Source organism: Castor canadensis, chromosome 8 (genome assembly GCF_047511655.1).
Source record: "Castor canadensis chromosome 8, mCasCan1.hap1v2, whole genome shotgun sequence".
Classification (NCBI taxonomy): Eukaryota; Metazoa; Chordata; class Mammalia; order Rodentia; family Castoridae; genus Castor; species Castor canadensis.
The window spans coordinates 29472555-29490842 of record NC_133393.1 but is presented as its reverse complement, the minus strand read 5'-3'; positions in this window follow the sequence as shown (position 1 = coordinate 29490842).

The window sequence follows — 18288 nt, the reverse complement described above, 5'->3', positions numbered from 1 at the left end:
CCTAACTCTGTAGTAAAATTTGTGCTCCCAATATTCCACACTGGTGGAATCAAAGTGGAGCTGCATCTTTCTTTTTCCTTCTATACTGTTATTATTCTCCATTTCTTCTGTGTGCCTTCCCCCAATAAAACATCAGAAAAAACAGTTCTCAACAGGACTCCAAGCAAAGAGAAATCTTACTAATTCTGCCTTAAGTTTTGTCAAATCAACTTATTTTTCTTAATCAAACATGCCCCACTGTTAGTTAATCCTTCCTAACATCTCACATTGTGAATTGTATAACCACTTTATAAATGGCATCTCCTTTTTCTGTTTCTTCTTGTTCTGTATTATACTCAAAATGAGCTTGAAACAGAAATACATTCCTCTCACTGCCATTCACCCAGAACATGTAGTTTCACATGTCAATTCTCAGTTTTCTGGTTTTTTTTTGTTGGTAGTATGAAGACTTGAACTCAGGGCTCACACTTAGTGTGCTCTACCCTTTGAGCCATCACCCCTTTCTGTTTTAGTTATTTTTCCAGATAGACTGTCATTATTTTTGCCTGGAGTGGCTTTGCACAGTGATTCTCATACCTGTGCCTTGTGCAAAAATGTATTTACATTAGTGTACCACAATGCCTGGTTGTCAACTTTAATTCTCTTCATCCTCTACCATTTGGCCTCCTCTCCTTCAAATGCAACCCATATCTAAATTACTTTCAACTGCCCTTAAAACAAATGTAACATCAGCACTTACCCTACCATATGCATAACTTCCTCCGGCTGATCTCTGCCTAACTACCAACCTTTATAACTGTCCATTGTAACAAACCAGCTAAGAGTTTTGTCTTGTATACTTTCCCTGAACTCACCAGGTTGTGTTACCTGTGTATCTACTTCCTTCCTTCACTGGTTAGTGAGAACACCTGAGAGACAGTGGTTTTGTAGCTAAATTTAAGATAACTAGCATAGAACCTGTGACTACATACCCAAGAATAGTCCATGAATAAATTATTACATGACATTTACGGTTTTCATACTGCATATTAATCATAGAGATGAGCTGACAGGCTCATTTGGGGGAACTATTTGAGTTGGACTTTTCTTTATGAATGTTAAAACTGAATGGCCTGGGTAAGCCAATCCACTTTGGACGACACATTAGCAAGTTATTATTCTTCACATGTGTAGGTGAGGTGAACTTCCAGACCTCCAGTGAATGACATGGACTATTTTTTTTAAATTATGAATTAGAACTAATTTTCATTTGTAATATCTCCATATTAGGACTAGGAATATGGTTTAAGTGGTAGAGTGCTTTCCTGGCAAGCACAACACCCTGAGTTCAGTCCCCAGTACACCCAAATCTCTGTATTGATTGTTATGATTAGATTATTTTTTCAGATATATCTCTCTGTTTTCTGCTATCAATAGCAGTTTGGAATAAGGAAATTTTCTTTGTTTCCCTGAATGAACATCACACCTAGGCTAGAAAAGCTACACAAAAATGTCTACTCTGGTGGCTTTTGGTAGAGACATTTATATATTTATTTTAATAAGCTTTCATATCTAGCATGTTAGCACCAATAAAATGCAGGCTTTGTGAATCTAGTCAAATCAGGGTTTTCTGTAGCAAATGGCAGGAGGGGAGATGCATTTCTAGATGCTTGAGGGTTATTATTAAACTTCATACTTACAGAGTTCAAGATTCATAAGAACAAGATTCATAAGTGCATTCAGCCACTCTGAATTTCAAATCCTGGTTTTCCCAATTCCTAAAGGCATGTCTTTCAACATATTATTTGGCCTCACTAAGATCCAATGTTCTCATTTATAAACTAGGGATTGTATTTGTACTATATAGGTATAATTTGAGGAATCAATGAACTGAGGTATGTAGTATGTAGGTTAGTGCCTGGCAAGTATTAAAAACATTTTCTAAAAGCCATTGTTAGCGTTATGTATCCTTGTGTCCGTTTTTTCCCCACAATTCTCTGTAATTGTGTATTTTGGGTCTTGGAATTAAAAAATTAGAAATACAGAAAATCATAGTAAAGAAGGCAAGAGTGCCTCGTTCTTAAAGTGATGAAGAACACAGAAATAAGATACATAGATTAAACAGAAACTCCGACTACTATGAGGGAAACATACGCCAGGGGTACAGGGACAACAAAGAGAACTTGCACTTCCACACATCTGGGCTGAAATGCCATTGTCACTCAATGTCTCTATCCCTCCCTGGCATGGATAAAAAAAGAAGATTTGGATACAGTGCATCAAACACACTGCTACACAGGGGCTTCCTTATGGACCACTGAAGCAGAGGCTTCTGGATGCTGTTGGTAAATGATGGGTCTTCTCTCTGGGTCCTGACACCTTCCTTTTCCACAAGGGACAAGGGAACTCAGAACCTTCTTTCTCACAACTTGCCCCAGAACAGCCCTGCCTCAGCAGCTTCCCTTCCAAACCAAAGGTAGCTCCAACCCCCAGTGTCGGGAGCACTCACCTGTGTAGTCTCTGCAGCTGGCTCAGGGTGTGAATTGTGATAAGGCTGCAAGGTCATGTTTATTCTTTCCCAAGTCCCAGTGCTCAAAGCCTATTTTCACTATTGTCAAGATATCAACAAGATGAGTTTTGGCTTCATCAAAGGAAAGTGCTCTTTTTGCACATCTCTATCACTGAGGTACAATTCTGTCCTCTCTAGGCTGCTCCGTAATTTGAGGAGCCCAGAAACTTGCTAAGCCTAGTTACGGTAATGTGCAGTAATCAGTAAGAGGCAGCATAATGACGATCAGTTCCCTGAAGGGTTTACGTTTCTTGGACTTTGTTATATTCTCATCCCATCACCTTCATTCACCACCTAAGCCAGGAAACAGCTTGTAAGAAACATATGAGAATCTAAAATAGTCTCTTGCTGAACATTGTCAAAATACTCTAATATTGATAATAAAAGCTGAGGTACTAGAATCAGGCGCTGTTCCTCAGGTGTGTGCTAGGCACAGCAGCAAGGTGGTATCTGTTTCTTGATCTTGGGTGCTGGCTTCATGTATAAGAGTCGATTAATGCACCTCACTGAGATGCTCTTTAGATTTTTTTACTTTATAGGTAGCTTTCCTTTAAATATTCACTGTTAAACATTGCACATGGCTCCAGAAACTCAGATTCTTCAGTTATTGTCCTGATCAAACTGAGAAAGATTGTGTAGAACTAGCGATAAGTATTACATATTACTTATGGGATTCTAAAACCATTGTAAGAAATGTTCTCTTTTGCCAGTCATTGATGCACACCTGTAATCGCAGCCTCTAGGAGACAGAGGTAGGAGGATTGCATTCAGTAGCCAGCCCAAGCAAAAGTTAGGAAGACTATCTGATAAGCTAAAAGCAAAAGGACTGGGAGAAATGGTGTCTTTAGTTTTCATCTGTTCATTAAACAATAAAAGAGATTCAAGGAAAAGGCAGTTGAATTTATGTTCACCAGAAGCACATATGTAGACTCACTTAAGTAACATTTCTCTGATCTCTATTCATCCTGTCTCTTCCAGTGCTCCGTCCACTTCCTGATGTGAAGGAATGCACTGCAGTGAGTGGCAGTAGCCAAAACCTGATGTTCAGATGACACTCTTTTCCTAGCCTTAAGAGCAGCTGTGCATCTGTCAGCTGAGGTTGGTGAGGAGGAGGAGGAGGTTGGTGAGGTTGGTGAGGTTGGTAAGGGAGGGCTTCTAAATTGTGCTGAGGAGCTACCCTGAGAGCAGAGCCTGTGGATTTGTCTTACACTTTCCTGAAAGGTGTGGCACAGGTTCTCTGCTGTTGTTGCCTGTGTCTCGCTGAAGGCTCTATCTCAACCCTGTTCTTCCTGGGGCAACTGAAAAGACACATTTCCCCTCTTACTTTATTTTTATTCTGTTCTTTTAAGTTTAGGGTGACATTGGAGGTTCCTCTAAAGTCAAGGGTATGTGTGAGTCCATGATGATGTCACTACCACACTGTGTTGTATGCAGGACTCTTGTACAAACACAGAAAGAAAATCTACATTAGTAATTCCATAACAATGACAACGGGTTCCTAAAGTTTATGCTTAGTGCATATGACAAGATGAACATTTAATGATAAATTACACATCTATACAGAGAAAGCACTTTTATTAAGTACTTTGGGTGCCTTCTAAATTTGTATGTGTTCTGGATGTGTGTATGTCATTCCGGTCAAAACAAAATCATCCCTTATGTTACAGTCCTTCTACAGGGATAGGGAAGACATAGGCTGTAGTTGCTTCCATGACAAAGATTGTATAAGTTAGGTGAAGTCCAACTTATCTATTTATTCTTGTGTGGATTGTGCTTTTGGTGTCATAGCCAAGAAACCATCCTTAAATCTGATGTCATGAGCATTGTTCCGTATGTTTTCTCCTAAGAGTTTTGTAATTTTACTTGTTAAATATTTGCCTTGAATTCAATCATAGTAGTAGGGATTGAACTCAGGTCCTCTCATGTGCCTGGAAAACACTCTGCCACGAAGCTATATTCCTAGCCCTTTTTATCTTATTGTGAGACAGAGTCTGACAAATTTGCCCAGGATGGCCTTGAACTCTCTCTGAAGCCCAAGCAGGCCTCCCTCAAAGTTTTGATTCTCATTCTTATCCTTCAGAGTAGCTGGATTTTAGGCATACACTAACACACCCAACTTCAGTCATTTTTTGTACACAGTGTAAGACAGAGACTAACTTCATTCTTTTTCATATGGATATCTGTTCAGTTTACCCAGTACTGTTTGTTGAAAAGAGTATCTTTTCGTTTTTCTATAGAAAAGTGTTGGCATGGACTGGGGTCATAACTCAAGTGGGGGAGTGCTTATAAAAGGTACTGGATTCAATACCTACTACTGCAAAAAAAAATAAGGATTGGTGCCCTTGTGAAAAATTATTTGACCTTATATGTAGGGACTTATTTCTGGGCTCTATAATATTCCATTTATTTATCTCTATCTTTATGTCAATACTGCACTTTTTGATGACTAACTTTTTAGTAAGTTTTAAAATCAGTAAGTGTGAGTCCTTTCTTTTTCAAGGTTGAATATGCTAGGTCCTTAGGATTTCTTATGAATTTCAGAATGCATATTTCTATTTCTGTCAAAAACATCATAGAGGTTTTGATAGGGTTGTATTAAATATGTTGATTGCTTTGGTTAGTATTGACATTATAGCAATGTGAGATTGTTCTATTCATGAATGCAGTATATCTTTCTATATATTTTTGTTGTCCTTAACTTCTTTCTGCAGTGTTGTTCAGTTTTAGCATAAAAGTTTCTCACCATTTTGGTTACAAATTGCTATATACTTTATTTTTTCTGATGCTATTTTAATAGAATTCTTTTAATCTTCTTCTGAGATTGTTCAAGGCTAGTGTATAGAAACATGGCTGATTTTCCTGTGCCGATTCTCTTTGTTGTCACTTTTTTGAACTTGCTTATTAGTTCCAAAGGTTTTCATTTTGTGTGGAACTCTTAGGGTTTTATACATATAAGATATTATAATTAGTGAACTTCTGTTTCTTGCTTGCTGATTAGGAATCCTATTTCTTTTTTTTTGCCTAGTTTCTCTAGGTAGAAATTCTAGTACTATATTGCATAGAAGTAGTTAAAGCAGAGTCTTATCTTGTTCTAGATAAGTATACTGTTGGTTGTGGGTTTTTCATAGATGGTCTCTATTAGGTCAGGATCGTCTTTCTATTCCTAGTTTTCTTAGTGTTCTTATGAAAGTACATTGAACATGGTGACATGCTTTTTCTGCACCAATTGAGATGGTTATGTGGGTTTTTTCCTTCATTCCTTGTTAAATTGAAAGCAATTCTTTTGTTGTTCTTGTATATAAAAAAGATGATGAAATAAGAACTTGAAAATATACAAATAAATAAGGTGATTCTGATCAAAATAAAACTTATTTGTCTGTATTTAAAATATATACATCCAGTTACTCAGAAGGTGGAGGCAGGAAGATGCCAAGTTTGAAGCTAGTAAAAGCTAGCATAACACTCTCTCAAGAGCCAGAGTGCTTGCTTAGCATGAGCACTACCCTGGGTTCAAACCTTGATACTACAAACAAAACCAAAAAACCAGAACACACACACAACAAAAACAATATGTTAAGGTCTCTGAAAACGATGTCACTATGTTCATAAGTTTTATCATTTATTTATTTTTGTTTTTGCAGTACTGAGGATTGAACTCAGGGCCTCCTACCAAGTGCTCTACTAATTCAACCACATCCCCAGTGGGTGGCATTATAGGAGTGCACCACCACACCCAGCCATAGTGACTTAATTTTAAAAAACGCCTAACAACACATTTTTATTGAAAATGTATATGAACTATATAAAAAACACAATAAAATTCAAATGTGGCTTTTGTTCCTGTGAAATAGTTAGTTTTGGCCTAGAACCCAAAAGTTTCTTGTGACCACTAAAGAATCTCATTGACTGTTTTGACATACTCTCAAATCATATTTATCAAGAGCTTCTTATTAAAGAGTTACTAAAGTTCCTAACAATCACTGCATTTTATTATTGGCTTTTAAAGCTATTGCCTATAAATAGTTTGTCTGTAGATACTTGAGCTATATCATTATATTTGATTTGTGTCTGCATATTTTGATTTTGCCTGCCCTACATTGAAAGTAAAAACAACCTTAAGATGTTTTCACACCAAAACTGTCTTTGGATTTTAGTAGCCTTTCTAGTTAATAAAAAAATTTGCCTACTTATGATCTAAAAGGAGCGTTACTAAAAGTCATTACATATGGCTGACGTTCAGTTAATGTTTTGATTAGCTCACACTATGGTGGAAAGTCCTATCCATCTATTTTATCCCCGCAGAAGAGTTAAAAATAAGCCTTCTTGAGTTATTTATATATTTCAAATATAACATTGTAAGTGATCCAATTATTATGTATTTTTTATTTTGATAAGAAAATTCATACACAAAACCAACATAATAATAGTCAACATATTAATTAAAAAAGATTTTCATAGCGTTTTGGCCATTTATACGCCTTTTTTCTTTCAAAATTGAGTTTTTTGGATATTTTGCAACTGAGTTGTATGAGTTCCTTATACATTTTGGATATTAACCTACTCCATGATTTACAAATATTTTCTCTCATTCTATAGGTTGTCTTTTCATATTATTGATAGTTTCCTTTGCTGTCAGAAAGTTTTTAGTATGATATAATGACAATTTCCACTTTTGCTTTTGTAACCAGTAATTTTGGTGTAATATCCAGAAATTACTGCAAAGATCTCTCCTTCCTGTTTTCTGTACAGACTCTTGAAAATCTTTGGTTTAATTCTTAATTCATTTTGAGTTGATTTTTATTTGAGGTATAAGATAGGAGTCCAACACCTTTCTTTTAAAAAAAATTTTATAGACAGGGTCTCACTATGCACTCCAGGGTGGACTTGAACTCACCTTGTTTCTGAGATTGGCCTCAAAGTTGCAATCTTCTTTCCTTGCCTTCCCAAGTGCTGAGATTATGGTACATACCAGCATGCACAGTCAACTCTGTTCTTTTGTATATGGATATCCAGTTTTCTCACCACCAAGAGATTATCCTGGCCCATTATGGAAATGTAAATCAAAACTGCAATGAAATATCATCTCACTTTTTTAGAATGGTGATTATCACAAATGAAATGATGAAAGAATGTTGGTAGGGATGTGGAGAAAATAGAAACTTTATATACTGATGGTGGGAGTGTAACTTGGTACATCCATTATAGAAAACAGCATTGTGGTCCTGAAAAAAATTAAAAATAAAACTACCATTTGATGCTGCAATCCCACTTCTGGGTATAAATAAAAAAAAAAGAATTACCATAAGGAGGAGATACCTACACTTCTATGAACATTGCAGCATTATTTATGATATGAAGATATGGAAATGCAAATATTTTTGATGGATAAGTGGGAAAAGAAATTATATATTTATACACAATGGAATATTACTGAACCTGAAAAAAGAAGGAAATCCTGCCATTTGTGATCATATAAAATAACCTAGTGGACAGTAAATGAAAAAAGCCAGAGACAGAAAGATAGATATTGCATGATTACAGTTGGATGTGGAATGTGAAGAGCTCAAATTCATAGAAACTGATCAGAACAGTGTTTGTTGGGGGCTGCAGGGAAGGATAATCATAGGAATTTCAGTCAAAGAGTACAAGCTTTCAGAACTAAGATGAGTAAGTTCTGGAGATCTAATTGACAGCATTGGGACTGTAACTTGTAATTGGTTGTATGTTTGAAACTTGTTAAGAAAGTAGATTTTAAGTTTTATCACAAAAATGGAACCTATATGAGGTCTTGGATATACTAATTAGCTTGACTGTCAAAATCAATTTATAATGGATGTATGCATGCATTGAACCCTCAAAGTGTACAGCTTAATTATATATACTTCTTTGTTAATTATACCAAATGTAAATGCATAATAATCTAAACATTACTATTTCAATACAAAAACACTTAAAGTTAGACAGACTATTATAAAAATATCTACAAATTCATTTCAGAGCTTCAATGGTCCTATACACTTTCTGACCTCACCCATGAACCTCCTACTTGCCTATGTTTCCTAGTTCCTGTTTTCGGGACTATTCCATCATCAGAAAATGAAATATAGCACTACCTCCTGCATATCCCATAACTACTACCTACAAAACTCATAGTTCTACCTGCAGATATATGTAGTCTTTGGTTACTTATGTTGAAGTATTAAAGAGAAAGGAAATCTGTGATGAAACACTTGCCTTCACAAAAATAATGTGTAGCCTGTAGAAAGCCAATGTTTTTGTCCCAGACAGTGGTATTCCAGTGTTACAGTGTCACTATAAGTGGAGATAGTATATGGGCTGCATTTTGTATTACAATGCAATAAGGTGATGTGTTGCTGTACCTAGAGATGTTGGTTCCAACTGGTTGTGGTACTCCTTCCGAAATTCACCCTCACTTTGTATCTTCCTCCCTTATTTTCATAACATCCCAAAGGGTCCTTAGCCCTGCCATCTTCTGTAGAAGCATATTTTACAACTTGTCTAGAAGAGCAAGCAACAGAAAACTTTATATCACATTATTTATCCATCCTATGTCAAATGTATTTTCACTTATTCATTGGTTCTCACATTAATTCAGTTATTACTTCTTGAAGGCCAAAGATTGAGCCCTGTTTAAGCCAGAATCAAGTAAATGCTCCTGTCCTCATTGTTCTCAGAGGCTGGACTGGACTTTTAAATCTAAAATGAGTCCCCACAAGTGACACATTTGGAGAGCTATGGGAATACGTAGTGTTAGGATATATTGAAGCTTCTGTAAGCTCTGGAGAGCAGGGAAGGATGGAGTGGATGTAATTCTCCTTGAAGCACATTGTAAATTCCTGAGAAGAAAATGCCTGAGAGGGTTTTTCTTAACATAGATCCAGATCATTACCTGCTGCCACCGCAGGGATATCTTCTTTTATGACCTGCATCCTATCCTTGGTAGGATGGTAAAGTTTGGTAAATTTCTCAGTTCTTCTGCTCTGCATTGATCTGAAAACCCAGAATCTTATAAAATGCTCACCTCTCAACAAGCATCCTGTGATTGCTGCTATTTCAGCTGCTTCTTAAGAGTTCTCAACAAACTGGCCATCATCAGGAAGAAGAGGAGAAAGTTTGAGAACTCTGACATACATCCTCCCACATGGTACAAACTCAATTACTGGCTGCCATTCGAGCCCTCACAGCTCCTGTTTGATTCCTCAGTCATTTTTGAGCCAAATACAATGTGCCCTACTTGCACTTTGGGAAAGACTTGTTCTTGATTCTTTTGATTGACCCAGAGTCACTTAAGCTTTGACCATGTCTGAGTGGACCCAAACAGGTTCCATAGAGTTTAGAAGGAGGACTGGGCCTAGTCCTAGGTGACCCTCTTTGCTGTGTACATAGTAAGGGAGGGAAAAACTCAAATGGTGGCTAGAAAGCTCTGGGTAGCCACAGCTTCACATTTCTGATAATATGGAGGAGCTCAGAGTAAGCAGGTTCCTTGTGTATAGGTTGTTGCTGACTACAGCACCAGAGAGCCCAAAGTCTCTAGTATCTTCTTATTCAGATGTCACTTATGCGTGAGCTCATGCGGGCTTTGTCTTTCACTGTCTGACTTAGTTCACCTATCATAACATCCTCTATGTCGATCCGTGTTGTGAACAATATGCTCAGCAGTAAGAAATGAAAAGGTTTAAGGTTATGGAAATGCTAATTACCATGTTTTACTAACCATTGGATGTATTTGTGAATCAAAATATGTTGTTCCTCATAAATATGTACAACTACTATATGTTAATAAAAAATGAATTAAATGATAATCATCATTTCTTGGTTGCTGCAAATGTTTTGGAGAGTGGACATGGTGGTTCTAGTTGCTTTCAATCACCTGAGTCCTATTCTCTGACTACTGCATTTGTAGGAGATTCAGGTTTGCTCTAAGTTCCTCTGCCAAGTCCCAACAGAATTGGGTGAGCTGTAGATCCCCATTCTGTCTTTTACCCAAAGAACATGGCTCTCGAGTCTTATTAATGTAGTTATGAAATATGTGAAACATAGATTCAAACAGATAGGTCTAATTCCCTAGGAAGATCCACCACTCAGCTGCAATTATTGATCTGTCCACAGTCCCTTTCACATATATCTTCTACTGTTTTTCCCAACCATGCCAGAATATTTTAAAGAAAATCCAGCATATCATTTCACTCCTCTATTAAATGGTTCAGCAAACATTGTTAATAAAGAACACTGGAAAATAACAGCTATCCAAATATCATAACCCATAATTATACCAATTCTATAATAACATAGAATACCCAGCAATTCTTCACTACTTTTTCAAATTTTCCTATCTTTTCCTCCCCTCCTCTTCTTCCCCCTCCCCCTCCTCCCCTCTCCTCCTCCCCCTCCCCCTTCTCTCCTCCCTCCTCCTTCTTCGCATATTATTGTTGTATGGGGGACATTATGACATTTACATAAGTGCTGTCAATGTATCTTAATTAGATTCATGTCCTCCAAATTTCTCCTTTATCTCTCCTCCTCATTCTTAGAAGAATTTCAATAGGGTTCCTTGTTCTATTTTCATACATGAATACAAATCAAAAGACCCCAATAAAATCCAATACTGTGTCATTTTCTATTGTTATTTTAGGTCTCTTGCTTTGTATAAAATTCTCATTCCTCTTTTTAAAATATCATATCATTTAATTTCAGAAGACATTAGACTCTTTCTGCATTGAATTCTTGACATTTAATTTTCACCCATTCGTATGTGGCCATTAAACATGGTGTTGCCCATCATATTTTCTGCAAATTTACTGGATAAATAGACTTGATAGAATTAAGTATGAATGGCTTTTTTGGCCAGATTCAAATTTTTAACCAAGGGATTATGAAATAGACCATGTGATTATGATAAAAGGACTATGGCAGTTCAGAATGTTCTATGGAGTCATGAAAATCTAGGAATAGATATGGAGTAAGATAATATTTAGAGCAAATCCATGTAAACTGTAAAAAATTTAGAAAAAATTCCTAGGTTGCCTGTGATCCCAGTTAGAAATATATGTGTGAGAATGGATCTCAGAGGCAGACAGTCAAGCTGAAGGAAATAAAAAAGTTGGATCAGGCCAAAGTGTTTGATATGGGATCACTAAGTAAGAGATTCTGAGTTCAATATTTTAGCTTGAGGGAGTATTACTATAGGGTTTCCTAAGCTGGTTGACCCAAATTTGCCTGCAGTAAATAAAGGTGAAATGTCAGAACCTTGTTAGTATATCCAAGAGGGGGTGATCCATAACCTTAAGGAGGTTGGAATAACACAGATGATTTATTATGAAAAATCTCTCCATTCAAATCAGGAGGTCCAGAAGACAAACCTTTCATGGTGGATGTGACAAATAACTTCAAGTGAATACATTGCCCCTGCATTCTAGAAGAACTGTGCAGTGGATTTTTCCCAGTTGAAATTGAATTCCTGCACACAATGTAATGATCTGATTCCAAGGTGACAGAGAACAAATGGTGGGACTTAATCTCCATAGACAAGGTGGGTGTGGTTATAGTAAAGGACAGTAACAGGATAGCTTGCCTAGAAGAGATCTTTGTTGTTGACTAGTTTCCATGTTCTCTGGTATCTGTACAAGTGAAGCAAGTGAGAGGTCTATTAATCTTACTAGATCTGCACAAAGAAAAAAATGTACAGATCTAATGAATAGAAATCTGACTTGAATCACTAGAATGGATCATCATTCTGCTCCCCTATTTGAGTCAAGGCTCAGACTCAGGGGAGAATGGTGAGGCCCATTCCACATCTCAGGTATGCTACCAAAGATGTACTGTTAATCTGCTTCCCAGATTTTCACAGAAGTTCTGCAGTCCTATACGAAGGTGCTGTGTAATGGGAAAGGAAATTGATTTGGACTTCTTAGAGATGCATGGACACTGACTCTGACCTGACACTCATTTCTGGAGTAGGTATTTTATAAGGAAAGGTAATCAATGGAGTTTTGTCTCAGGTTCATGGTTTATGAGAAATTCTCTGTTATTTGAGAATCTCTGTTGCCTCATAGATAATGTCTTATTTCTCTCAAGTCACTTTCAAGATTTTTTTCACTGTTTTAATTTTTTAAAATTTGTTTATGCTGTATCTGGGTGTGGATGTTTGGAGGCTTATTCTGCTCAGGGTTGTCTTAATTTCTTCATCTGAGGGTTCTTGTCACCAAATTTAATATGTTTTAAATGATTTCTTCAAATCTAATGTAAGGCAAAATCAACCCTGAGTTCATGATCCTTTTTCTATTTTCCTGGTAATGAATGTATGAACAGGTCAAAGGTGAAAGACAGTTGGTATAGCTACTAGCCACATCAGTGTATACAGAAATTCCATATCTCCATGTTGTCTTCTGTACATTCCACTAATGAAGATTTGTAACAATTTTCATCTGGTGTTTCTTTATTTTTACTTGTGTTCTGCTTAAGAATTTAGATTCATTTGTATTTTCCAATAATGCTGACTAGGCAAGTGCTGGACCACGTGAACAACACCCCAAACCCTTTTTGTTTAAGTTTAATTTTCTGACAGGTTCTACCCTTTTGGCCAGGCTACCCATGGACTGACATCCCCCTACTACTTCCTCTCTAGTAGCTGATATTACAGACATGTATCACCATGCCCAGCTTCTGTCTTGAGGTAGGGTCTCCATAACTTTTTTTTTCTCTTGGGTTGGCACCATGTCACAATCTGCTCATCTGAACTTCTTGGGTAGCTGTGATTATAAGCATGAACCACTACTACCCATGTCTCCTGTCTATCCTTTATGCCCAATGACCTATTTTTCTGTTTTAAGTATAATAGGCCATGCTTAATTTCATTTTCGTTCCTTATTTTTGAGTCAAACTCTAATGATGATTCAGAAAGGGCTTTCGTTGTTTGATTCTATGGCAAACAGTAGAGAAAGATACTAGGAAGATAAGATAAATAGTGTGTTGCTTGAAGTCAAGCAACTCATAGTTGTATTAGGAAGATAAGCTCTTTAACATTTTATAGCATAGCAGTATAACATAAAAACTTACTTAAAATTTGTATATATATATATGTATGTACTATAATAACCGAAATGAATTAAGCATTCATCATTGTTAAGTAGAGGTATGTAATCCCAAATGTTTAGGGGTAATAAAGAAATATGGTAGAAGCATTCTTTAACAATGGGGTATAAGCCTCTCTGTATCAGATTTTATGCTCTAAGCCTGTAAGATGAAGAATATATCACTAATTATTTTTCAAAAGGATCTCATCAGACATCTGATTGCTTTAGCTAAGTATTCCACCCAAATACCTTAAATTGAATGATTTTAAGATGTTAAGAAATGAATTCCTCATTTAAATTGATGTAGAACCAGATCATTACGAGTTCTTTGATGAGCATTGTGGAAAAGAGAGGTTGTGAATTCGAGCCTCACTTGGGGCATCATTTTCAAAGCCACAGTAGTGTCATTGGAAGGACAATCTTTCCTTGTGCTTTTCATGACCGTACTTACAGGTCTTTATTGTGGTTACAAGTGTCTTAGAGCTTTTATACTTTTCGGTTTCAATAGCCATGTTTGGTGTGCTGTGGTTTGTAAGCTTCTCTTACTGATTATCTCCACTTTGTTCTGCATGCCAAACTCAGACAAAGGATATTTCCTGACACCCTTTTTCTCAAGTTTCCTCTTATGCTCTGAGTTGAGGAAAAAAGAAAATACTGATTTCTGACAGCATTGTCTCCTCCAGTATTGTCCCCAGTGAAAGTTTAAGAAGCTAAAAGCTATAAGCTAGAGATAGAAGAATGGGAGGTTGGTAAGAATCTCTTTCCAACTTCCTAGAAACAATGAGCCTCTTAGATTTTAGAAAAAAACCAAAATACCAAAACACAAAGACCAAATCTGCTCCATAATTTGAAGAGCCCAGAAACTTGCTAAGCCTAATTACAGTGGATGTGCAGTAATCAGTAGGAGGCAGCGTAAGACGATCAGTTCCCTGACAGGTTTATGTTCTTAGACTTTGTTATATTCTCAGCCCATCTGCTTCACTCACCACCAAAGCCAGGAAACAATTTTCAAAAACATATCAGAGTATGATTTGTCCAATTTCAAAATAGTAGTAATGGCTGAAGGAATTCTGAACATCTTGAGTTGTTTTGTTGTCTCCACCAGCAATCACTTCCTTTATACCCAGTTTTAATACTGGATTGGGAGTTGTTTGGAAATCTTCAGAACTTTCATCCCAATTGAACATTCAACAATTTCATTCCAATTGGTCAGAAGATGGCCCTGCAGAACTGACAGCCATGTTGTAGACTGGAGGGGAAAGGGCCACAGACCAAGTGCCTATGAAGTGCAACCAATCAGAAAAGCCTTTGTTATGACATCACAGTGGGCTTACTGCCCCTGGAACATTGAGGGGTCTGTTGTTATGACAGCATAGGCAACAAAGTGGGAATAACCAGGAGGAAACTGCCCCTGTCATGTGGGTAAGACATCTCAGGTATGTTGAGTATAAGGAAACTGTATAGTTACAACAAGTCCATGGTGAATCTCAGCACAGGAGAATCAGGGGCTTCCTGTCCTCACAGAGAGCCTAAGCTGCAGTGACCCAAGGAGTGGAGTGTGTCCACAGGGTTCCTGGGCCACTGTGGCCATGAACACACTGTGGAGGACAGGCTGCCCTTAATCTCACTATGGTGCACAGGTTGCCTTCATTTCACTGTGTCCCCCTGATCCCCTGATCCTACTATTCTGTACCAGCCAGATTTCTAGGGAGAAATGAGGTGACTTTGAGGCACAGGCTTGAGCTGAACTGACTTCACTTCATCTGCATAAAAGGTATTAGATTTCTTGTCTCTAAGGACATTTTTAGAAATTATTTTAACTCAGGTATTATTCTTTGAATTCAAAAATCTCTGGTAATGCTGAAAGGTGCTTTCAGTAGATAAAGGCTAATAAATTCACTGACTACGTAATATTTAGCATTCACTGAGTATACCCAGTGTGTGTGTGTGTGTGTGTGTGTGTGTGTGTGTGTATTTTGATAAAAACAAGACTATACAAGTATCCTGCTGTGAGCCTGGTTTCAGTGGAAAGTACTTGTATAGCACGAGCCAGGCCCTGGGTTCAGTCCCTAATACTACAAACAAAACAAAAAACCGTAACACACACACACACACACACACACACACACACACACACACACAACAAAAGCAGTGTATTAAGGCATCTGACAAAGGTGTCTCATTATCAGAAGCTTTATCATTTATTTATTTTTATTTCTGCTGTACTGGGTATTGAACTCAAGTCTCCTGCCAAGTGCTCTACCACTTGAACCACATTTCCAGTAGGTGGCATTGTAGGTGTGTACTACCACACTCAGTCTTAGAATCTAAATTTTAAAAAACACCTAAAAATCCTTTACTGAAAATGTGTATGAGCTGAGCCATATAAAAAACAGTAAAATTCAAATGTGGTTTTTATTCCTTTATAGGTAAGCTATCTTCAAGCCAGACCCCAAAATTTCTTGTTATCACTAAGGAATCTCATTAACAGTTTTTTTTTTTGTTTTATTATTCATATGTGCATACAAGGCTTGGGTCATTTCTCCCCCCCTGCCCCCACACCCTCCCTTATACCCATTCCTCCCCCTTCCTCTCTCCCTGCAACGCCCTCAATACCTGGCAGAAACTATTTTGCCCTTATCTCTAATTTTGTTGAAGAGAGAGTATAAGCAATAATAGGAAGGAACAAGGGGTTTTGCTGGTTGAGATAAGGATAGCTATACAAGGAGTTGACTCACATTAATTTCCTGTGTGTGTGTGTTACCTTTTAGGTTAATTCTTCTTGATCTCACCTTTTCTCTAGTTCCTGGTCCCCTTTTCCTATTGGCCTCAGTTGCTTTTAAGTATCTGCTTTAGTTTCTCTGAGTTAAGGGCAACAAATGCTAGCTAATTTTTTAGGTGTCTTACCTATCCTCACCCCTCCCTTGTGTGCTCTCGTCTCATCATGTGCTCAAAGTCCAATCCCCTTGTTGTGTTTGCCCTTGATCTAATGTCCGCATATGAGGGAGAACATACAATTTTTGGTCTTTTAGGCCAGGCTAACCTCACTCAGAATGATGTTCTCCAATTCCATCCATTTACCAGCGAATGATAACATTTCGTTCTTCTTCATGGCTGCATAAAATTCCATTGTGTATAGATACCACATTTTCTTGATCCATTCATCAGTGATGGGGCATCTTGGCTGTTTCCATAACTTGGCTATTGTGAATAGTGCCACAATAAACATGGGTGTGCAGGTGTCTCTGGAGTAACCTGTGTCACAGTCTTTTGGGTATATCCCCAAGAGTGGTATTGCTGAATCAAATGGTAGATCAATGTTTAGCTTTTTAAGTAGCCTCCAAATTTTTTTCCAGAGTGGTTGTACTAGTTTACATTCCCAATACAGTGTAAGAGGGTTCCTTTTTCCCTGCATCCTCACCAACACCTGTTGTTGTTGGTGTTGCTAATGATGGCTATTCTAACAGGGGTGAGGTGGAACTTTAGTGTGGTTTTAATTTGTATTTCCTTTATTGCTAGAGATGGTGAGCATTTTTCATGTGTTTTTTGGCCATTAGAATTTCTTCTTTTGAGAAAGTTCTGTTTAGTTCACTTGCCCATTTCTTTATTGGTTCATTAGTTTTGGGAGAATTTAGTTTTTTAAGTTCCCTATATATTCTGGTTATCAGTCCTTTGTCTGATGTGTAGCTGGCAAATGTTTTCTCCCACTCTGTGGGTGTTCTATTCAGTTAAGAGACCATTTCTTTGGATGAACGGAAGCTTTTTAGTTTTATGAGGTCCCATTTATCTATGCCATCTCTTAGTTGTGCTGCTGGGGTTTTGTTGAGAACGTTCTTACCTATACCTACTAACTCCAGAGTATTTCCTACTCTTTCCTGTACCAACTTTAGAGTTTGTGGTCTCATATTAAGATCCTTAATCCATTTTGAGTTAATATTGGTATAGGGTGATATACATGGATCTAGTTTCAGTTTTTTGCAGACTGCTAACCAGTTTTCCCAGCAGTTTTTGTTGAAGAAGCTGCTATTTCGCCATCGTATATTTTTAGCTCCTTTGTCAAAGACAAGTTGTTTATAGTTGTGTGGCTTCATATCTGGGTCCTCTATTTTGTTCCACTGGTCTTCATGTCTGTTTTTGTGCCAGTACCATGCTATTTTTATTGTTATTGCTTTGTAATATAGTTTGAAGTCAGGTATTGTGATACCTCCTGCATTGTTTTTTTGACTGAGTATTGCCTTGGCTATTCGTGGCCTCTTGTGTTTACATATAAATTTCACGGTAGACTTTTCAGTCTCTTTAATGAATGTCATTGGAATTTTTTTGATGGGAATTGCATTAAACATGTAGATTACTTTTGGGAGTATAGACATTTTTATTATGTTGATTCTACCAATCCATGAGCATGGGAGATCTCTCCACTTTCTATAGTCTTCCTGAATCTCTTTCTTCAGCAGTTTATAGTTTTCCTTGTAGAGGTCGTTTACATCCTTTGTTAGGTTTACACCTAGGTATTTGATTTTTTTTGAGGCTATTGTAAATGGAATTGTTTTGATACATTCTTTTTCAGTTTGCTCATTGTTAGTGTATAGAAATGCTAATGATTTTTCTATGTTGATTTTATATCCTGTTACCTTGCTATAGCTATTG